Source organism: Arvicanthis niloticus, chromosome 2, assembly GCF_011762505.2.
Source record: "Arvicanthis niloticus isolate mArvNil1 chromosome 2, mArvNil1.pat.X, whole genome shotgun sequence".
In the NCBI taxonomy this organism is placed as follows: Eukaryota; Metazoa; Chordata; class Mammalia; order Rodentia; family Muridae; genus Arvicanthis; species Arvicanthis niloticus.
The window spans coordinates 111,708,679-111,733,552 of record NC_047659.1 but is presented as its reverse complement, the minus strand read 5'-3'; the positions used below and the strand labels follow the sequence as shown (position 1 = coordinate 111,733,552).

General features: G+C 37.6%; 1 protein-coding gene across 12 annotated transcripts in view; it reads right to left on the bottom strand.

Annotated features, from left to right (window-relative positions):
• Positions 1–24,874, bottom strand: part of Macrod2 (mono-ADP ribosylhydrolase 2) — a 1,857,339-nt gene that overhangs the window by 708,773 nt on the left and 1,123,692 nt on the right. The gene's annotated exons all lie outside the window — the stretch shown is intronic.

Genomic DNA, 24,874 nt, shown 5'->3' with positions numbered 1-24,874 from the left:
CTTTTCCCCTCACCACATTGCAGCTAAAAAATAAAAACTGGTTCTTGAGATGAGCATCAGTAACCCCTTTTGCTGATGCTATCCAGAGAAATCTTTCTAAGAAGGCAAAGTCTGATGTTACAATGAAATCGTTCTAGTATTGAGGATGCTACCTCCATTAAAAGATACACTTTTTGTCAGTATAATTATAAAGTCGTGGGTATCAATACACAGGGTGAACGGGAAAAGAAAAAGTAAGTTATCCAATCAAGCCATTCTGAGAAGCATAGATAACTGATGAAATTGCTGGAAGTTTAAGTGGTTTCAATGAAAATATTTTTGAAAACCACAGGTTCTCTCTTATATGTACAATTAAGGTAATGTGTGTTTGTGTGTGTTTGTGTGTATATGTGTGTGTGTGTGTGTGTGTGTGTGTATACACACACACACATACACACTCTCGCTCTCACACACACACATGCACACACATATATATTTTATACTTATGTATATTTATATTTGATATTTGATATATATATATTGTGTGCGCGTGTGTGTGTATGTGTGTGTGTGTGTGTGTGTGTGTGTGTGTGTGTAAACACAAGTACATCTGGGTACGGAAAGAGAAAATAGCCAGCTAAGTAAAAGGGATAGAAGAACTGTAGCAGGTAATAGGTTATAAAAGAGGATATAAAACTAACTGTGTTTCCTGCTCTATTTCTGTCGTGGATATTTTGGTTTTGGTGGTGGGTAAAGGTATAAAACATATTTGAAAATAAAGTATAAAACTTAATGTAAGTCTCCCATGTTTCTACTTCAAATGCCTATTCTAAATGTACAGAGATCTTCAGATTTCAAGTCTAGTTATTTTTCATATGTGATATTTTTATTTACAAGTTTTTTATAACAAAGTTAATAATTTTAAAACAAAACTATTTTGAAATATTTAGATTATTAGCTTTTGGGAGAGTTTAACACACTTTCCACAGGCACATGTACCTTTAATATTAAAAATTCCAGATTAAAGTACAATTAAATAATTCACAACCAAGTTATTTTATTGGGTCTATCTTCAAACTTGCATTGTGTTCCAATGCTCCCATGTGATGCCATGTGAGATAGATCAAGGATTTTCAGTTCCCCATCTGAGTTAAAACGAATTTGCATTTGTGATTAAAGGTTAGGGGGATGTTGAATATCATGCTGGGTTTCCCTTCCACTCATCACTTCTTCCTGTTATTCACTTCCAGGAAGGAACTACAAGTTGGCTCTATTTAGGGAAGAACATTTGCAAGTTTATAAAATCATTAACTGAAAGGCAAATGTAAAGGCATTATTACATTCCACTGAGCTTCTCCTGCCCTAGTACACCAGCATGTGTATACAGGTTCTATTTGACTACAGATAAGTCCAACAATTTGATGGCTGCAGCCTTAATGAAGGCCAGTGGCTGCCAAAGCAAGAGACATGGAGAAGTAGAGACGAAAGATCTCTCCCCCTCTCTCCACCAGCAGTTAAATGAAGTTACAAGATAACTAAAATCAGTTTTACTAGACCTCTCTTGGCATATACTATTTAGAATTCAACTGAAGATCGTCCATATAGAGCATAATAAACAATTTGAGTTTATGAGGTGAAGGCTCAGTTCATTCTCGCTTAGAGCAACCAGAAACCTTCCTTGGCTGAATTGAAGGGGAAGTGTCGTGATGTACTGTGTAAATGGTGACATGAACCAGATCAGCTGAGAGAGTGACTCCCAAGGAAACACAATTCAGAGAGCTTTTGGCTTTGACCATTTTATCCTCTAGAGTAACTCCACTACCTAGTCATACATTTTAAATGTGAATTCCAAGAAAGAAGAGTGTTTGAACTACAAACTCCACTATTAATGGAAGACAGTGAACAACAGAATACACCGGTCAAACACAGTGGGCTCACTTATTTAGACAGGAAATATGACCCTTAAGTTATATCACATATATGAAAGAAATCTAAGCAAATACATTAAAAATGGAAAAACATTGAAAAATTACTACACTGGGGAGGCAGTTTCTCTCAGAATAGCAATATTGAATTCAAATAGCTGACATAAATTCATTAAGTACTTTCTCAAAAAAAAAAAAATAAGTGAAGTCCAAGTCCAGACAAACACCTGGATATGTGGCTGTCTCTTGAGTAGGAGATTAAGCCATTAAAAATAACAATGTAAGCATGTCAGTTGACTGATGATGACAAGCAGGTTCCTTTACCCTGTATTTTAATTTCTCCTCTAATCCAACAGAGAAGAGTTTGTCAGTAGCACAGAGATGATCCTGTAAAACCAGCATATACCATAGACATGTTTTCCTTCTAAAAATCTGAGCCCTAAGTTATGGCTGCAACAGATCAAACCTCCGAATCTGATGCTAATTTTTTTCTGGATATTACAGAAGTGGGGTATTCCCAAGAAAGTGGCTGTTCTCTGGAATGAGGACCTGTACCTCATGTGCTTATGGCACCTCTAATACATAGTTCTGAACATCAGCTTCATTAAGTTCCCCTTAGAGGTGAAAACCTGCATAAAAAGATGAAGTCAATCTGGACAATATACCCTCACTTCCTTACATATTTCATTGGCAATATCATAATCACACAAGGCAAGGAATGACAATGTTCACTATGCTGCACATGATATAAAAGAAATTAAGCATGTGCCATGAGAAAATGTAGTCAGTCTAACTATGTGCTTCTTGTTTTAATTCCTCCCAATATATACATTTATACAATGCAGAATATGAATCGATGACATAGCCCCCTTTCCTGAAATTCAGAAGCCCTCACTCTTCTACCAAGACTTATAATAATCCACTATCCTATGAACTAAACATGAAGGGTTTGTCTCTTCAGTTTTAACAAATACAGACCAAGATGAGTAAAGTTTTACATTTTTTTACTTTTGTAAAACATTCATGTGTTTATGTGTATGTGTGTCCACAGATGGCTAATGTGCATGTGAATGCAGGTACCATGAAGCTGGAGTTTCAGTGTCTCTGAGCTGCCCCATGTAGATGCTGGGTATTAATTCAGAATCTCTTTAAGAGCAGTGAGTTCTTAACTACTGTGATATCTCTCCAGCCCCAAGGTGGGACAACCTTTATTCAGGAAGAGAGGGATGTAAGAAGGAAGGGAGACCTTGAAGTCCATTCACATCTGTGGAACACTTTGATACACAAAAGCACCTTCTGGCGAATAACGTTATACACATTCTACAGGCAGTCTTTTTTTTTTTTTTTTAACTTATTCACTTTACATCCTGCTCAATGCCCACATTCTGGTCACCCCTCCCACAATCCTTTCCCTCTTACCCCTCCCCTTCTCCTCTGAGCAGCTGGAGACCGCCCCCACCATGGGCATTCCCCCACCCTGGCACTTCAAGTCTCTGCAGGATAGGTGCTTCCTCTTCTACTGAGACCAGACAAGGCAGCCCAGCTAGAAGAATATATTCCACATACAGGCAACAGCTTTTGAGATAGCCTCCATTCCAATTATTCAGGACCAACATGAAGACTCAAAACAATCGTTCTATTCAAGTTTCAAATTGCCTATGGCCTTGAAAACCTACAAAATAGCTCAAGGAAGAGTCAACTTCTGTGAAAAAAAATGGTTTTGTAAAAATTCTCAGGACTGCAGGCCCAAAGTAGAAATGAACTTTCCAGGGATCTTATGATTTAAGTTATTACTTTTTCTCCAGCACCTTCTGTGCCTTCAGCTGCTCACATTGGCTTTGTCTACTGGGCTTTAGGCACACTTATGCCGAGTGGACTTTCATGACTCACAACATCATGGATTCCACTTGCAGAAGACTTTCTTGTGGTTGGTGTCATGGAAGTAAAGTTGAAGACATGCATCATAAGCACAGGGAACGAGCCACTGGCATTATACACTAGCTCAGCACGGCTTATGATGCATTTATAGGAATTGCACTCCAAGAGATGCTGCTTTTCTTCTCAATGTTCTCAATGAAAAACACCAACTCTCTTTAAATTCCAAAAGAAGAACATAATCACTCCTCTTCCCCATTGTTTCTCTGGCAACACACAGGGCACTTCTGGTCCCCACCTCCAAGCCCAGTCAGCTCCATGCAAGAAGCATGCAGGAAACATAGCTCCTTAGACAAAGCAGCATGTGCACTTTGCAGCTATCTGATTTTAAAGTAAATGTTAAAATTCTACTCCTTAGTCTTGATAGCCACATTTCAAGCTCTCAGTTTCATATGTATTTGTACTGGTCCTGATGGGTGAATAGAGTGTCACTGAAAATTGCACTGACATACAACTTAGAAATGAAATATGAAAAGATGGAGATCTAGCCAAGAGTCCCTTTTTTTAATGGCATGCATAGGCTTATGGCATGGCAGAATATTTTGAGACCTAAAGGAAGGGATTGCTCTCTATTTTGTTTACTGATAAATATAAGAATGAAGAGTAGGAAATAGAATTTCACAGATGCATTATAAATGCATATTAAATGAATAAACAGATGAACATGACCCCCACTTAATGTGTTAGGCAGTTTTCTGCCACTCTAATGAAGTACCTGAAGTAATTAGCTTATGAACAAAAAAGATGTTTGCTTTGTCTCAATGTTTTGAAGATTCTAGTCTCAGATTAACTGGATCTGTTATTTGAGAGCAAGAAGAAGCAAAAGAAGAAGATAGTTTACTATGATTCACATAAAGAAGATTCATTTAGTGGCATAAAGAACCCCAACTATGTCCTATCTCTCCAAAGTTTAACTATATCCTAATCATGATACCCTAAAGATCAAGCCTTTAACAATGGGTCATACATAGAGAACACTCAGCATCTAAGCTACAGCATTAACTGTAAGCTGTTATAAATGAAATGAACTTTCACACCTTAACTCAGGTGTTATACTCTACTCCATACCCATTATGTAAATTTATTAGAAGGTGAAGCCTTGGTGGGGTAGATTTAATGAGGTCATAGAGAAGATCTCTCAAGAATAAGATTAATGCTTAATGCAAGAAACCTAGAAAGATAGGTTAACAAATCAGGAATCCATAACCCAGAAACCTATTCATATCAGAAGTTGATCCTGATATCAGGTTTTTAGCCCACAGAACAGTATGTAATATCACTGTTTTGTATACTCTATCCAGCTATTTATAGCTTATTTATTTTTGCTCTCCCATATCTCTCTCTCTCTCATACTCTCTGTCTTTACATATATAATATAATGTGATATATATATATATATATATATATATATATATATATAGTCTATGTATGTATTCATCTGGGTGTTCATATTTATTTGCATGTAGGTGCATGTGTCTGTGTGTTCATTCAGGCACTAAAGACCAACTCTGGATATCATTCCTCATGAACTCTCCATTTTGTTTATCTGAGACAGGTTATTTAACTGGAATCTAAGGCTCTATGATTAGGCTAGACTGGATGGCCAGTGAACCTCTAGATCTGCCTGCATTGGCTCTTTCTGTGACTACAGCATGTGCTACTACAGTGTGATTTTTTTAAATGTGACTCTCAGCATCCTCATGTTTCGATAGCAGTCACTTCACTGACTGAGCTCTCCTTCCAGGCTGATAGTTTATCTTTGAAGCCCAATTGACTAGGACACAGGAAATCATTACAAAGGATAAGAATAATTTTCTAGGCTTCATTCCAGGTCAGATTAAATAACTAAGTGTTGCAGTCCCTTTTCTATGGTCACCAATTTTCTAGTCACTAATTTTCCATCTTGAATCCATTAACATCAAGTAAGTGTAAATAGACATTCAGGGGACATTGTGGCTACAAAACTAGATCCATTGCATTATAGTTGAACAAAGTCCTCTATGAGTCTGATTAACAAAAATGGGTTTTCAAGGCTAATATTCTCTTAGCAATCATGAAAAAAAATGTACAAAACAAACTGGGACACTGCGCTTTGATCAAATTGGTTCCTGCTGTAGTTTTATTTGAACAGTCAAACCCCTTCCTGTTCTATTTAACACCTTTTAACAATCATGGTCTGCCACCATGAGCATAAGAGACCTTTGCCTGGTCCTATCAATCACCAAGAACTATACCCACTGAAATGAGTGGACTTCTTGTCATCTGTGGTTCAGCATCTTTTTTTCCAGTTGGCCTAAGTTGTCAGAGTATATAGGGACAGAAAGATGTCAGGCTGAGTCAGGTGTGGTGGCCCACACCAGCAACTGAACACTTGAGAGTTTAAGGAAAAATGATCATTAGTTTGAGGAAACCCTGAGCTAGACAGTAAATTATAGGACACATTGGGCTACACAGCAAGACTTTTCTCAAAAACACATAAAAGTTGAGGGTAAGACAAAAAAAATGTCTAGCTAGGAATTTCTAAAATATAAGAATGTGGCTATTATTTGAGCAAAAAAAAAACCTGATGAAAATTATATTTACTTGTTTATCTTTGAGGTTACTTGGCATTTGGCGTTGAAATGGGATATTTGGGCTGTCTTCTGAACAATTATATCTCAACTAACATCTTCTGAAGCCTGTCTAACCTTAATAACCTAAACTTCAAAGATTTATGTAGACTGCTGCTATCATTCCTCTCTCCACTGTTTTCTACATGTGGATAAATGAACAGGAAGCCTACTCACCTTGATCTGTAACAGTCATATTTGAAGGGGGATAGATTGGAAGGGAAGACAATATTTCCCATCAAACCAAGAAGACCACAGGAATCAATCTTGGAGCTTGGTGACATGACAGTTGTCACAGCTGATCTTCCTCACACTAGATTTTTTTTAGTGAAAAGGTCCTCTCAGGAAGAATCAATGTTAACAAAGCAACTTGGGTTTCTGCCCAGAAATGATCCAAGAGCAGTCATAAGCAGCAAACATGGAAGTACTGAAAGAGAAGACAGGATACTTGCATTCTCCACCCTAGTACTACTTATGAAGGCTGCATTTGTTGGTTTGTTTTCTTCTTGGCACACACACACACACACACACACACACACACACACACACACAGAGAGAGAGAGAGAGAGAGAGAGAGATCTGATGGTTAAAGCAATAGACAGTGTGTCAAATGAGCACTTCTGAATCACTGCCCTTCTTACACAAGGTCAAACAAGTAAGATGAACATGCTCTCAAGACTTGTATTCAGGAGATCAAGTTTTTCATCCTCAATCAGGATGACACTTCAGAAAGTGCTTGTAGTAGGCACTTTTGTTGCCTTCGATTACACAGTGTTTAAAATCAACAAATGAACATACAGAATGTCAAAACAATGTTGTAACAGAAGCACATATAAGCCAAGCAGAATCAGATGGACTTTCAAATCCACAGCCGTAATCCCTCCTGAAGTGAGTGGGAGGCATGGCTGATGCAGGGCCTCAGAAACGGAGTCTGACAACTCTATACTGTGCATGTGGCAATTTCTAGATGTGTCTGAGTTAGAGGTGAAGCAGTGTTTCCAGTTTCAGAAGCACTTCATCATCATTAATGATTTAAGTCTTAACAATATCCCTCCCAGGGAAGTCAGTAGCAAAACACAAGAAGTGTGGGTGAAGAAACAAAAGAAAGAACTTGAATGATGTTCAAGAAAATACACTGAGAATGTGGTGTACTCATGCAAGTCCTGTGTTCTCCACACAGCTAGGTGCTGATGTGAGTGTTTAGAATACTATTGCCCCAGTTCACATGTTCTTTACCAGCAAGTTTCTACCTCCTCAAATCCTTTATGCTATTCTCACTTTTACCTGTCTTTTCTTTATTTTGTTTAATATAAGGATTCACTTTTTAACCAGCATTTGAGTCATATATCTCTATGCTATTTGCAATTCAATCAAATATTCTTAGTTATAACCTAAATGAAAACCACTCTAACTCCCAAGAAAGGCCAGAAATGCATACTATATTTGACTTGTTCTCATCACATGTGTCTTGCGCATGCTTTACAAAAGATCTATTTATTTATGTGTATGTATGTGAGGCTGCCTGAGTTTCTGTAGATGATGCAAGCAGTTATCGACAGAATTCAAAAGAGGGCCTCAGTTGGAGCTAAAGACAATTGTAAATAACCCGATATGGAGTTTAGAAAAAGAACTCACATTCCTTATAGGAGCAACATATGCTCTTAACTACTGAGCCATTGCTTCAGCCCCTTGTCCATAATTTTAATGTTTGTATAAATCCACTGATAGCCATTCATAGGTTTCTTTCACACAAGTCCATGTTGCAGAGACACTGACTCTCTGGGAGTTTCATTCCACAGCCACATCTCAAACTGGAATGCCTACCCCATGATCTGCTGCATTCTGCTGTCAGACAATAGTTGGGACTTGAAACTCATAAACTCTGAGAAAATCTACTCTGATCTCTAGAGGTCATTTTCCAGGTGTTGCACCTGTGCAGCCTGCTTTGATCTGCACTGAACATGCATTTACAAAAGAATCTGTTAACTATCATTTCATAAGTTACTTGAATTTATACATTTTTATTGCTTTATATTACCACATAATGGACATTTTTAACTGATATGTTAAAGGCATATCAAGTGGCCAATTAATCTGAATGTCTTAATTTTAAGTATATCCATTCTTTCTCTTTCTAATCCTTTTTTGCTCAGCAAGTATCTGCCAGTGAATATTAGAAATGTTTGAAATTTAAAGTTCTATAGATAGCTGCTTTTATATTCTAAATAAATGTTTGTGTAAATGGAATAAGCTTCCAACTTCCTTATCTGTATTTGTTGCTACAGGAATTCTTACAAGTGTGAAAACTATTTAAAACAGGTAAGTTCTTCAAAAGAAATTTTAGAACAATATAATGAAACTCAAAATCATAACTGTCTAGAGAAAATTTCATACTCTTTGTCTATAGACCCCAAAATAACTTTCTGTGGGGTAGCCTCAGATTTATGAGAAGAAACTCTCCATGCAGATAACTCATTAGCCACTCTATTACCTTTGTGAATGAAAATTTTAAGTTAGTAGCTATTATAAAAATTAATTGATAATTTTGTCAATATGAATGTAATTATATCTAGAAAAGAATATAAGAAATTTAGTTAATGAAACACAAATCATGTAATGAAAATGAGCAAGCTACATGTCAGTACACAAATCTTGGGCTTTTAAATTTTGAGTGAGTGTGGTTGCAGGGCTTTCTGCCCACTCTGCTTTGTGCAGCAGAAGCTGTGCAGTACTTCTCCCTGAATCCCTTAAATGATAGAACAAGTAGCTCTTTTCCCCATAAGGAAGAGATGAGACATCTGAAGGAGCTACAAGGCTGCACATTGACAGATCAAAATTTCAAGTCATACTTAGCTCTATAAGCAAAGCAGGTTTGCTCTGCTTTTGCAAGGCAGTAATGCAGCAGGACTGACGAGATAAGAACAGCTCTTGGGAGCTGCATTCTGAAGAATGATCGCAAGAACAAAGGTAAACAATAAGCTTGGGCCGGGCGGTGGTGGCGCACGCCTTTAATCCCAGCACTTGGGAGGCAGAGGCAGGCGGATTTCTGAGTTCGAGGCCAGCCTGGTCTACAGAGTGAGCTCCAGGACAGCCAGGGCTACACAGAGAAACCCTGTCTCGAAAAACCAAAAAAAAAAAAAAAAAACAAAACAAAACAAAACAAAACAAAAAAAAACAAAAAACAAAAAACCAAAAAAAAAAAAACCAAAAAAAAAAAAAAAACCAATAAGCTTGGAGGAAAAAATGTTAGATGAGGGGAGCACTGTGGGGTGGTCAGAAAGCCAGACTACAGTGATCATGCAAACAGGAAAGTAGGGCAATGCCTGTGGAGGGCGGGAAAAGCTGGAGTCTAGACAGTAGTTATCTGCAATGAGGAAGGGACATGGCAGTCTGCAGAAAAGATCCAGGCTACTTGCTGGGTTTTGCTCACCGTGGGATTCATGCCTCTTCCAAAAGAAATACAAGTCAGCATACTTTTCTTTCATCAAAGTCAACGCAAATCTACCCCTAGGTGATTAAAAATAAAAAAGTTGTCAGAGGAAAAAAGAAAAGAAAAAAGGAAGAGAGAGAAAGGAAGGAAGGAAGGAAGAAAGAAAGAAAGAAAGAAAGAAAGAAGAAAGAAAGAAGAAAGGAAGAAAGAAGAAAGGAAGAAAGAAAGAGAAACCTTAAATCCTTAATATTTTTGTCTGTAAAGTAGGAGAGAGTGCGTTCACGCTGGTTTTCCAAACCGACTTCTTTTCCTCTGTAGCTACAAGGCTAAGTGTGATGATGAACATATTGAAGCAGTGCTGCCAGGGAAAATATAATAAAGCATGTTCTTCTTCAATTATAACATCAGTCCACGGGAAAGCGCAGTAGCTCTGTAGTCATACCTTCAGTATTACCAGCAGGACTACAATGCACTATCTTTGGATCAAACAACAACAACAAAAAAATGAAGTCTTTCCAATTAATCATTCTAAGAGTTCCATCAATAGAACCTAGTGCAAATAATAATCATTCCATTGGCTGGGAAACATGAGTTTGCCTTGTTCAGAAGTCATCTCAACAAACCGTCTCTCTGGGGTGATGCAAATGCACTGCTAAGTGCAAGAGAAGTTACTCCAGAAATATTTTCCCAGCCCTGCTCAGAGTCCCCAGTCATGCTGGGATTCAAGTGCTAGGAACGATTTAGCAGCCAGCTCTTCCATCTGCCCTTCTGTAGGCATGGAGCCAGCAGCCAGCATGATCAACAGCCTCCGGGACATACGACTTACCAGCCAATGAGTAATATATTTTGCTGTTTGGTGCTTTGTCGATTGATTTCTTACAGTGAAAATTGCCAAAGCTTCAGCCCACCTGCCAATACTTTCATCTTTGCCCAATTATTTTAAAAGCATAACCGGAATATCAGAAAACACAAAGCCTGACACCTAATGTGTAAAAGGTAAAGCTATCGACACTACATACTGAGTGCCTTAGTCAGAGGAAATGATATTTGAATGTATCTAACCATTCATCCACAGAAAGACAGATGGAAAGCAAACACACATACACATTTAAAATGATTTTGAGATTCTGATCACAGTGAAAATTACTTAATTCAGTATCATTCTTACTCATGCTGAATTTGTAGAGACCACCTATCATAGATTAAATGGGCTTATTTGAAGGAGCCAACAAAGCCAGTTGTTGATATTAACAAGCTTCAGTGAATGCCAGATGAAATGTTCCAGATATACAGAGTGTACCATTCCAAAGGGGATCATCGAAATTGTGAACAGTGTGCTCATAAACTGAAAAATTAGCATCCTGCTTTAAAATGAACCATAACGGGTGTGTTTACAATCAGAGTTTGGAAAGGGGAGCTGTGCATACTTGTACAGTGTGCCATTTGGCAGAGCCTTAAGGGCTGAGATTCTGGAGGCTCAACTCGTCCTGTTCACAAGTTGGGTTTGACCTGTACCAAAGACTCCAGGCTTCTGCTTGATCTCTAGGAACCTTGCCTTCCTTGTCTTAAAAGAAGGGGTGATAAGAATGTCACCTCATGGTATGCTGATGAGTACAGGATGTTATTTCTGAAATGTTTCCATAACATTTTATAACATACCTAGTGTGCGCTGTGTTTCAGAGATGTAAGCTGTGACTTCAGTTTCCTCTGCTCTCATTGGCTCCTCTGGATCTGACCCAAACTCAGATTAAAGGGGAAAGCATCCTGGGCCTTTTTGGATAGGACAACAGGTGATTCCATCATGGCAGTAAGGCATGCTGAAGTAGGGTCTATAGGATAGTGTGACAAGCCATCCTCCAAAGATTGGGAGAGATTCCCAGGAAAAAAGCTAATTACTGTAATAATGAAAATATTAGAGAAATGATAAAGGGGGCAGTCTGAATGAATAAATCACCACTAATTTATGTCTTATATGACATAATAGGTAGAATCAAATTATAGTGTAATATTATATCATAATTGTGGTATGCATATATGTACGTGTGTGTGTGGTTGTGTGTGTGTATGTGAAGGGGAGAGAGGCATATAATAAAAATATATGGCTGGGATAAATACCTTCACTAATCTGGTGAACAGAGGGTACTACTATATATTCATTTGGTTTGGTTACTTGAAACAGGTTTGCTTTGTAGCAGAGAATAGTCTTGAACTAACTTCGGATCCACCTGCTTCTATCCCCTCAAACGCTGGGCTTTGTAAAAGGTAGGTGCCACCATGCCCAACTGAGAGAAGGAACTGCTAAATAATAATGAGACATTGGTTTGTCCAAAGCTAACTGCTTACAGCCGAACTTAAATTACCCTGCCTTTCCTGAATAGCTCAAATCAACATGAGAAAATGTGAAAGTTAATGATATTTTTTTTTCAGTGTGGCTCAGTGTAACTAGCCAATGTGCTTTCAGACAGATCAGGTTAAAAATCAGCTTTATTTGAGCTGGAGCGATGACTCAATAATAAAGAACTTGTTGCTCTTTCAGAGGCCTCGAGTAGAATTCCCAGCACCCATGTTAGTTGACTCACATCTGCCTGCAACTGCACCGCCAGTGCATCTAAAGCCTCCAGCTTCTCCAGGACACCTGAACCCACCGGCACATACCCTTACAAAGATGCACATGTCTACACCATGTAATTAAAGAGCAAGAAAGACAAGTCTTTTAAAAGACTGAACATGTAAAAATAAAATCTTGGGCTTTTAAAAGTTTTCTCTCTAACAAAGAATTTATCACAGGTGACCTTACATATGTTCACTCTTTTCTTCAATGTGTTCTGTAAATGGTGTCACAGCCAATGTAGTGAAGGTAGGACTCCATTCCAGGCTTCTGATCTGAGCTCTGTCAGTTTCTAAACTGGTGTGTAGACTACAGAATCATGGTGACTGCCACCAATGGTATCTGGTGTTCTCTGGGGTCACTGAGAGCTTCCTGAAAGTGCCCTCACTGGAATAGATGTTAAGTATGTGGGAAAATTCATATATTAATTAGCTTGGTTAGGCTATGTCTCTATGGATAAATACTTTAAAATATATAGTACACAACAAATACATAATTTTTATTTGAAAACTCTGCAAAGGCATTCAAAAGGCTTAAAAAAAGTAAATTTAATGTAAAATTGTTTGTAAACTACTGCTTTTAAGTTTTCTTTCCCTGTTGAATAAATTTCAAATGTTAAGATGACTTACCTAGTTAAGCCCAAGTCTTTGGCCCCAGGCCCTAGAGATTCTCCTGAGACTACTGGCCTATTATTTTTTTCTGAACAATAAATTCTTAAAATTCTGACCCAATTTCATTTTCAAGAGAAGTAAGAATATTGGATGAAGGTTTCGAAGCCACTGAAGAGTTTTCTGCGTTGTTTAATGGCTTTATGACTTCCTAACTTAGAAACTCTGCAATATTGATAGGAACAGTTGAGGGAGTTCAGGGTTTAAAAGGCAACTGATGTTTCAGAAAGACTGATGAAACAAAGATGAACACAGGGTAGAAAAAAATTGAACCTTGCTCAACAGTAATTCTCTAACGCAAGGTGATACTTGTGTTTAGCTTCTTAATTTATCCAAGATTGTTAACAACTTCATAAGGACACACACATACACTCATATGCACAGGTACAAAATGTCATAGGAAGTCATCAAAGTCAAAATTTCCCTTGAAAATAAGATTGTTAGATTGTGGTAAGGTTAAAAGGAGAAGGTGAATGTGCAGAAAAGTAAGAATGTGATGCTGAAAGAGTGGCTTCATGGTGATAACTGACCCTACAAGGTCAAGCTGGCAGGCAAACATCCAGTCAAGATACAGAGAGGTCAAGATCTGCTTCAGAAACACCAGGGCTTCTGAAATGCCACTGAGCTCTACATGAAAGTTCTAAGAAGAAAAACAAAACATATGTATTTATATAAACACATACCAAGAGCAGAGCGCAACCTAGAGAATATACAGTCTGAGAAAACAATAATCTCTCCTAACCCTTGTGAAGCTAGCTGTACTCCAACTAGGGTTTGAATGAAAGGACCACATTCTCAACTATATTGTGATATAGAAATCTGTACTGGGAAAGCAGCCATGCTTGGTGACAGAGATCTGCAATTCCAGCTAAGCAGGAGGTTGAACCAGGAGAATTTAGAGTTTCAGGCTAGCCTGAGAAATTAGGTGAGACTCAATCTTAAAGTCATAAGAGGTCTGGAGCTGGGATGTAGCTCTGTGCTATGGTGAATTTCTAGCATAGACAAGCCAGAGTCCTGAGCTTAACCCATCATAGAGCAAGAAAAAGAAAGTGAAGGAGGTGAAATGTGAACATTCATTAAAATACTAAATATGTTAGTACCTAGGATATAACCAAAACTGCATTTCCTCTCTGTAAGGTTTCTGCCCCTCTTCAGATTCAGAGAACTTTTATACAGGAAGCCTTCTATGGTACAGATTATGGAAGATGAAAACTATAAAAATATATTCAATGGTGTTCTAGACTTTACCATGTCTTTTACATATGAGAGATTATAAATATCTCACTGTTTCAATATTATAATAATATATGTTTATTTGCAAATAACTCTAGCTAGATATGTATTAGGCCCTTCAGTTTACCTACATCCTCAAAAGCATTCAATAGATGCTATCAACAGACTTGTGGGAAAAAAAATTTGATGGGACCTCAACAATTAAAAACATTGGCTTATTCTACCAAATAAAAGCTTAATTTAAGTCAATCAACTCATCCAAGGAGACACATGAAATTTTGTGTCAAGAATCTAACCACAGTTTAGAAGTATGACCTCTGATTTGAAATACCCAGGACTTATTACAATATGACATCAAAATCTTACTATTTTGCCATTAACACTGAGAAATAAATTCAAAACACGAGTCTATTTTAGTGAGTCAAGCTGGTATTAGTGGCCAGTATAACTTGACATGACAAAAAATATTAAAATTTAAAAAAAGGAAGAAAGGGGAAACAAAAAAAGAGGGGAGCTAACTATCAGAGTGCTATTTTAGCTAGCTATTCAATCAAGAGCTTTACTAGTCAAATTGAGAATCTGCTTGCAAAAGATCAGACGTTTTATGAGGTCAACCTTAAAGCTTAAAAAAAGGAGACAGATATTAAAAAACTGAGGACGCTGGCCAATTTTGGAAGTGGGATAAAGAATCAACCTGCCCCTATTCTGAGGAGTTTTCAAGGTGGTAGAGAGGGAATATTTAGTGCCCACAAAAGCATGATGACCTCAGGGTATGTTGTCTTGAATGGGATGTCACTTGACCTTGCTGTAATTTTCTCATGAAACTTCTTCAAGTAACCCATGGGGTTCAGTCTCATAACTGAATCAAATGAACCAAGTCATCAACTCAAAAATTATTTCCATATTTTTGGAAACCATGTAACAGAATATACCATATATAACAGCAATCTCAGGGAAAGTTGACGTGCAGCACCTTCTATACACTTTATTGAAGTTAATTAATTGATTTTTATGATTTCCTTGTCCTAATGACTCTGCTATTTTCTCTATATTTTATAATAGATAAGAAAACTGAGTCTTAGAAAAAGCAAGTAAGCCAAAGTCGTGTACTTTTTAAGTAGCAGAACTGATTCAAACTCAAGAGTGCATTTGACACTCCACATCTTCATACAGCATGCCCACTTCCACCCCTATTCCCACCACTAGGTACTATCTCAATCTCTTTGTCCAGCACTGATGTCCTCCAAGTTGGAGGACATTTTTGTCTCATAAGGTTGCCTATAATACAGGAAATATTTCCTTCCCTCTGATCTTTATATTACAAATCTCTGGACTCCTTGTCACTCGGTCTTCTTTGAAGGAAAGAATGATGAAATTGAGTATTGAAGCTTGAATATGCTGGATCATTGGGAAGGGAATGCAGGAAAAGAGGCTAGGAATATCTTTTATTAGTTGCTTTTCTCAATGCTATGACATAATACCTGGAAAGAAGCACTTTGGGGAAGAAAGATTTTATTTTTTCTTACACTTCTAGGGAATTGATTTCATCATAACAGAGGAGGCATGGCATCAGGAGTGCGAAGCCAGCTGGTCACAATACTGTCACAGTCTGGAAGCAGAGAAGGGACAGGAAGTAGAGCCAGACTAAAAAACCTCAGGTGTTGCCTCAGTGATCTACTTTTCTCAGTAAGACTTCACCCTCTAAAGGTTCCACAACCTTTTCAAACATTCCCCCTAGCTGGGAACATAGTATCAAACACAGGACTCTATGAAGAACACTCCACATTCAAACCATAACATTTACTATACCAAAAAAAAAAAAAAAAAAAATTACACGTTGGGTTTAACTACCTCTAATCACATATTGCTAGTTCTTGCTTAACTATTGAAATTGAACCCAAATATAGAGAACAAAGAAAGAATACTAAAAGCAGTAAGGGAAAAAGACCAAGTAACATATAAAGGCAGACCTATCTGAATTACACCAGATTTCTCAAAAGAGACTCTAAAAGTCAGAATAGACAGATGTCATGCAGACCCTAAGGGAACACAAATGCCAGCCCAGGCTACAATACACTGCAAAACTCTCAAACACCATAGGGATTCCAAGATATTCCGTGAGAAAACCAAATTTAAACAATATCTTTCCATTAATCCAGCCCTACTAGAATAATAGAAGGAAATATCTAACACAGTGAGAAAAACTACACCCATGAAAAGCCAAGAAATTAATTATCTCAAACAAACCCAAAATAAGAGAACCACACAAAGATAATACTACCTCTAACAACAAAATTACCAGAAACCAGCAATCATTGGTGTTTAATATCTCTCAACATCAATGGGCTTAATTTTCCAATAAAAAGACATAGGCTAACAGATTGTATATATAAACAGGACCCAGCATTTTGCTGCATACAGGAAACAAACCTCAGTGACAAAGACAGACACTACCTCAGAGTAAAAGGCTCGAAAAAAATTTCCAAGAAAATGGTCCCAAGAAACATGTTGGAGTAGCCATTCTAACATCCAATACAATAAACTTTCAACCAAAAGTTATAAAAACAATGGAGAAGAACATTTCATACTCATCAAAAGAAATATCTGCCAAGATGTCCTCTCAATTCTGAACATCTACACCTCAAATACAAGGGCACCCATATTTGTAAAAGAAACATTACTAAAGCTCAAAACACACACTGATCCTCACACAATAATAGAGGGAGACTTCAACACCCCACTCTCACCAATGGACAGATCATGGAAACAAACCAAACAGAGATACAGTGTAACTAACTGAAGTTAAGGACCAAATGGATTTAACAGATATCTATAGTACATTTCACTCTAAAACAAAAGAATATACCTTCTTCTCAGCACCTCATACTATTTTCTCCAAAACTGGCCATATAACTGGAAATAAAACAAGCCTCAACAGAGACCAGAAGATTGAAATAATGCTATGCATCCAGTCAGATCAGCACAGACTAAAGCTGGTCTTCAGTAGCAACAAAAACAACAGAAAGCCCACATACTCATAGAAACTGAACAACTCTCTACTCGATGATAACTTGGTCAGGTAAGAAATAAAGAAAAAAGCCGGGCGGTGGTGGTGCACGCCTTTAATCCCAGCACTTGGGAGGCAGAGACAGGTGGATTTCTGAGTTCGAGGCCAGCCTGGTCTACAGAGTGAGTTCCAGGACAGCCAGGACTACACAGAGAAACCCTGTCTCAAAAAACCAAAAAAAAAAAAAAAAAAAAAAAAAAAAAAAAAAAAAAAAAAAAAAAAAAAAAAAAGAAAGAAAGAAAGAAAGAAAGAAAAAAAGAAAGAAAGAAAGAAGAAAGAAAGAAAGAAAAAAGTTAAAGACTTTCTAGAACTTAATGAAAATGAAAGCACAGCATACCCAAACTTATGGGACACAATGAAAACAGTGCTAAGGGGAAAATTCATAGCAAAATGACATACATGGTATGTACTCATTGATAAGTGAATATTCAGCCCAAAGTTCAGAATACCCATGATACAACTCACAGACCATATGAAGCTTAACAAGAAGGAAGGCCAAAGTGTTGATGCTTCAATGCTTTAATGTTCCACTTAGAAGAGGGGACAAAATAATGGGAGGCAGAGGGAGGGAATCATCTGGATGGGAGAGGGAGGAGAAAAGGGGGACAGTATTAAGTTTGGGAAGAGACAGGAGAGAAGTCCTGAGGGCCAGGAGAATGGATAGAAATATGTAGCAGTGAAGAGTGGGAAATGGGGGTGTAGTGGAACCACTAGAAAGTCTAAGATGCCAGGGATATGAGAGGTTCCCAGGACCAATGGGGATGACATAAGCCAAAACACCCAACAGCAGGAAGATAAACCCTGAAAAGACAAACTCCAGTAGATCGACATGACACCCATTTGAACGATGAGGCCACTCACCCATCTCAAAATCTTTAACCCAAAATTGTTCCGGACTAAAGGAAATGCAGGAACAAAAAATAGAACAGATGCTGAAGGAAAGGCCATCCAGATTCTGCACCCACCTTGTATTCCTCCCATCTGCAGACATCAAACCCTGACACTATTGCTGATGCCAAGAAGTGCTTGCAAACAGGAGCCTGGTATAGCAGTCCTCTGAGCGGATCTGCCAGCACCTGACTAAGACAGATACAGATACTTACAGCCAACCATTAAACTAAGGCCAGAGACCCCAATGGAAGAGGTAAGAGAAGTGCTGAATTGGGGGAAGCAACCTCTTAGAGGCCAAGAAGAGGAGGGATGGGGTTGGGGATTTTTGGAAGGGAGACAGGAAAGGAGGACAACATTTAAAATGTAAATAAATAAAATAATTAATAAAAAAATATTGGCTTGTGGACAAACCTATGGGGTACTTTCTCAATTAGTGACTGATATCTACATAACAATGGGAATGTCTAGTCCATTGTAAGTGGTGCCATCCAAGGAGAGGAAGTCCAGAATAGTATAAGAAAGCAAGCTGAACAAGCTATAGGAGTAAGCCAGTAAGCTTCATTCCTCCATGGTTTGAGTTCCTGCCTTTAGTTCTTTGTTCTGAGTCACTTCAACGTTTGTAACCTGAGAGTTTTAAGCTATAGTAAATCCTTTCTTCCCAGAATTGCTTTCAGCTATGAAGTTTTGTCACAGCCATAAAAACCCTAGCTAAGACAACTTCCTTCTACCAAGGCTCAAATTAGAGGCCATTTCACATTCAAATTTAAGCTGACAGAGACTAAAATAATAATAGTAATAATGGTATGATTCAAGTCAAATATGCTTTAGTGAAGAACATCAAGCTATGAATCCCCCTTTACTCAGAAAACGTGAATGTACTGTTTGTACTAGGAACCCCATATTTAAAGCTCATTTTCACCTACATTAATTATAAATTAACCACATGAATTCACTGTATACATTTTCATTTTAATTTGTCCTGTGAGGCCCAAATTCAAATCTCTGACTTGTACCCCAGGATAAATTTTACTTGCATCAGATTTTTAGAGCATAACATCTTCCTACTCCTGAATGCATGGAATTAGAATCCCAGAGTAAATAGACGCTTTAGATGATTAAGCCGAAGGAGAATGCATTATTTTATTATGTGCCCTTCCCAAATGATTTAAATGGATTTATTCAGCTATGTTAAATAATGCATCATACACCACCTTAACATCAAATGTAATTTTGCCTATTTAGCATACAAAAAAAATTGAAATACTGTTCAAACCCCAACAAATATAAGAGGCCCATCCTAACAGCACTGAATAACAAGCCTCTCTCTGTGAGTTCAGTTTTTATCCCATCCTCCCATACAAGCAGAAGATATGTTTTCAGTAGTTTGCATTTGTATTTATTAAGAACTTTTCTGTTACTTATTATATATGACCTCATTTTTTTCCTCTATAGAATAGAAATAAAACTCCTCTAGAAGCCTGGGACATGCCCATTCATGTTCAGAATATAATTTTCTCTTTAATTACAATTTCACGAATAAGATACTTTAAGAGTAAATAGAGGTCAGGGCCAGAAAAGTTTGTTTGTTTCTCTAGATGCTGGAGGAGTTTATGTATGTGTGTGCAGCCCCACCACCTTTACCTTTACTTCTCCCCTCCCCACCTATGTGTATACACACATATAAGGAACAAAGATAGAAATTGTTTTAGTGGTTACAATGTAAAATGTTGGCTATAGGCATATGTGTCTGAATACTAGGTACCCAGCTGGTGGAATTATTTGGAGAGTTCGTGGACTACTTTAGATGGAAACTATCTGGCAAACAAGGGGCCATAGTGGCAAACTCTGGAGTTCATTAGGCAGGCCTGCTTCCTATATGGGTTTCTATTTTTTGATTGATGCACCCAATGCAGTCAGCTCCTTCATTTTTCCCACAAGCTGCAAGCCACTCCCACTGTCTTGAACTCTGCCATGGTTTTCCTACCAAAACACCCCATCTGAAATCTTGAGCTGAAAAAAAAAAAAAAAGAATAACATGATTTAAAAAAAAAAAAACAGTGAGTTTTTGCAGCATCAAACTGGACTGTGTGGTTCCTAGTCTTTGGAACTGGTTTGCAGAACAAATAAAAAAGTGTTTGAAGCTGTGGACTAGAGAAGCTGGGAAACAGTGATTCTCAACCTTCCTAATGCTGTACATGTACTAGTGACCTCTAACCATAAAGTTATTTTGTTGCTACTTCGTAACTGTAATATTGCTACACTAATGAATCATAATGTACATAGTTTTGGAGATAGAGACATGACAAAGGGCATATGACCCACAGGATGAGAACCACTGTGGTACAATGTTGGAAGCAGAGTTTGAAGGGTCACAGGCATGAATGGAGATGACAAGAATGTCCAAAGAAGTGCAGAAATGAAAGGCTGTTCTTTAGGCAGAACAAGGATTCGTCTAGGAGTTTGACTGAAGACAACTCATCTTACATTCTGGGATAAAACATGGCTGTGTTCTATTCATGTTTTAAAAATTGGAATAAAGCCAAATTTAAGAGTCATAGAATTTGTTTGGTGTCTGACAGTCAAGTAAATACAGCATTCCGACTATAACACTGTTACTACTCACAGTACCTTGCCAGATTCACAGAGGGAGAAAATAGTGAAAGGCACACAAAGATGTCAGGTGAGAGAGAGCAAATTTGAAGTAACTGTGAACAAAGCTGGTTAAGGAGATCAGCACAATTAAAAGAGAACCCTTAGTCTACTAGAACAATCAAAATGGTGTCTAAAGGACAAGATCCCATTTGCTGAAGGTTTGAGAGCATCCTGTTTTAGTAATATCATTGAAAAAAATATGTTCTTCAAGGCTCACCCTGGCCACTACAGGTCTTGGTGAAAAGAAACTAAAGGATGTTTTACATAGGAAACAAAAGTTGGCATTACCCATGCTGAGCTGTTTTTGGAGGAATGAAAAACTATAGCATAATGTAGGTCTGGACCAAAAAAGACACTGGAGTCAGTCAATGTTCAGGAGATTCAGATTGCCTAAAAGGAGGTCCAAAGAGGCCACTCGGTAAAGCTCTAAAGGTGAAGCCTAAATGGCAGTGGAGTCCCCATGATGTTTGGGATTTAAGGAATATTTTGTATCTCTTTAGGAAATCTTAAGGCATTGAAAAGAAGTATTCCAAGACTGGGTATGTGTTTTCTGCAGCCAGCTGGCCCAAACAAAGCAGCTACCCAAGTCTTTGGGGGCCCAGATAATGTCACCATGAGCCCCAGATTATAGATGTATAGTTCATATTCAGTGTTTGCTCTCATGCTCTTTGGACTTGGTTTGGCTCAGTGTCTCCTTGATATTTCTTATTCCTCCCTTATGGAATTGAGAATGTTAACTCTGTCATTCCATATTGGAAGAGTCAAACTTTTTAAATCCCCAATGGCTTAGAATTAAGATACTGCCTTGCATCTCAGAAAAGAATTTGGACTTTTATAGTGTTGGGACTGTTAAGACTATAATGAGATTTGAAGTTGGATTGGGTGGGTTTTTTTGTAGTATGAGGTGGTCCTGAGCTTTATAGACTGGCCTGCTTAAAATCCAACTTTTCTTAGTTGTTCCTATTATATAACCAGCCAGTTTACAGTCACTCTGCCATAGCCACAAATGGTTCTCTTCACCATGAACTTCACTATGTATCCATCTCTCAAACTGTGAGCCAAAATAAAACATGCCTTCCTTGAAGTATTCCATCACAATAACAAAGGCAACTAGGAGAAAGGTATTTGAAAGCTCAAGTCTTGAAAGTGACATGAGCTTTGCAGGAAAAGTCAGTTAGAAAGATGGAACCATCTGATACTGGTTTTAGCAACTTAATGTATTAAAACCAAATAATGTATCATACAGGCCATGTTATAAAAAATCAGTCCTTGATTGTCTAAAGTTGAGTGATTTCCTTCTTCTTTTATAATTTTAAATATAAAATTGTAAAGGCGTCTCTGTGAAATTAACTATTTCCTTTAATAAATAGATCTTCACATACAGTATTTATCCAGAAAGAAGTTAGATACATCAAACAGACATAAATGCTCTACTACGATTATGAATCACATCAAATGTATTTGGCATGGTTCATTAATAATCCAACACTTAGACTTCATTGTGTTCAAGTGTTCAAGTCAACAGATACTTAAAATTTAAAGACAAAATCTTTGATAGATAATTGTTACTTTGTACAAAAACAAATCTTTATATTACAAATCTACTTAAATTTTTAACAAAGACATTTCATAAGTTATTTATATGCACTTCTGGAAAATGACTAGAGTATGTTTAGAAATCTCTGACAGAACTGAACTCAGAAGCAGCCCATTTTCCATACTTACAATCACTTTCACATGCTATTGTACCCAGTTTATATAATAAAATATTCACAATCTTGCCTGTATTTTCCACATTAATAAAATATGACAACTTTCTGTCCCTATAAAGAATGAAATATTTTGGCTCTATTTTCAAAGGGGCAGAAAATGACAACAATGCTCAAAACACTGTTTGTTTTGTTTGTTTGTTTGTTTATTTATTCATTTCTGTGATCTATGGGTAAGACACCACCAGAGATTGAAAACTCCTAGACTATCAGAGGAACTACTTCAGAAAAGAAACTTGCTGTATAGAGTGATTTTGTTTTTTTGTCTTAAAACTTGGGGTGCCTTCTGAGCATATAAAAACTTAAGATTCAATAGTATCACAGAGGGTGATTTAAGAAGTCCGGGAGAATTTCATCTATATAATCAACTATTAAGAACAACAGTGGTAATCTTTTATTTCCACCTGCAGTACAAGTTAACGTACCTCTTCAGATGACAGGTTTCTGATTCAGCTCACCTTCATGTGTGTGTGTGTGTGTGTGTGTGTGTGTGTGTATGCCATTGCTTTCCTTATAATATTCATCTGACATCATTTTGAGTTCACTGGTAATAAAAATAAAAAGTCGTACATTTTCCATTGCCTTGGAAATGGGATGCTTGTTATCTCCCATGTAATCCTCTTCAATGTTCCCAAACACATTTCTCCATGTTGCCCAGAGCATACTCTTCTCTGAGAGGGAAAGACCTGTCTACATCTCCCATCATTCTTGAGTAAAGGCCTACTGCAGCCAGGGTTACCAGCTGAGCCCTAATATGGCAAAGTCTGTCATGTGTGAATACCAGATGTTCAGGAGTGCTTATGAGAAGCCCGTGGGCTCATATGGATGCTGGCTTAGACATAGGTGAGGGGGGAAAGATCTCATCATGCCACCCATCATCAGATTCATGGCTAAGGAAAAGAACTGGTAAGAGAAGATGGCGAAGTTTATTTAATATTGGCTTCATGAGACTTCCCAAGGAAGTAAAGACCAAAGAAGCAAGCTAGCACATGTGGGATCATGCTGGGTTTGGCAAAGACTTGACAGTCACAGAGAAATTCAACTGAGAGGAATGCGATGTAAGGACAAATAACAAGGGGGCACCCAGAGCCCTTTACTTCAGCTTCTTTCCCATCCCTTCATACACAGGCACGTTCTTTTTCTAGGGATATAGGGAACTCATCTCTTACATGGGGTCTTAGGCCCCATTTTTGAGAAGGGCAAAAGGAAAGGGAATACTCTTCATGCTTCTGCTATTTTCTCAAATACTGAGTTGTACCATTTTGGCATGATATGTCCTGAATCCCATTCATAGTTCTCATCCACAAGAGCTCTCTTTCCAAGGGTATAAAAAGGAATACTCAAAGAATTGTTTTCACCAGGCTTCTAGCCTCCCCTGTCTGCCCCCTCAACTACCTCTAGCTAAAGGAAAAGCTAAAATCTGACAGGGAGAAAGATGCATATTTTTCAGGAGCTGTAGATTCCCTTAAGATTTTGTCGTAAAATTCTAAACATTAATCTCTTTGTTAATCTTTTTAATATGGAAGTTTTTTTTTCTAAAGACTGGACTACCTGGAAAACTATAGTGCATCAAGATACCAGCTAAGCAATATGGATATGCACATAGAAAATCTAAGACTTCCAGACCCATTGTAAATTTCTCACTGACACACTATCCCACCTTTACCAGCTCATAAAGCCTCTATTATATACAGATGTTGCTTAACGAGAGAAAATATTCTGAGAAATGGATGGTAGGTGATTTCTTCATTCTGTGAGCAACATGATACTCTCATAAACTAAAATGCCTATGACATCTCTTTAGAAATATAATGACATCACCTTATGGGATCTCCATCACACGTAATGTTCACTGATGACCTAGACATCTTTATGAGGCATGCGACTGTATTATGAGCTGAATGGGACATCAAGACCGTCTCTAAACTTTTCTCTTGATGATAAATTCTAAAAGCAAAATTATAAAATTATTTGAGGTGGAATGGAGTAGAACAAATAAAGAAAATATACTTTACATATTCATGTAGGCTCCTTAATAAATATAAGTGGTATTTCCTTTTGGAGTATATCTATACTTTTTTTCTTGTTGTATAATAATACTTCACAAA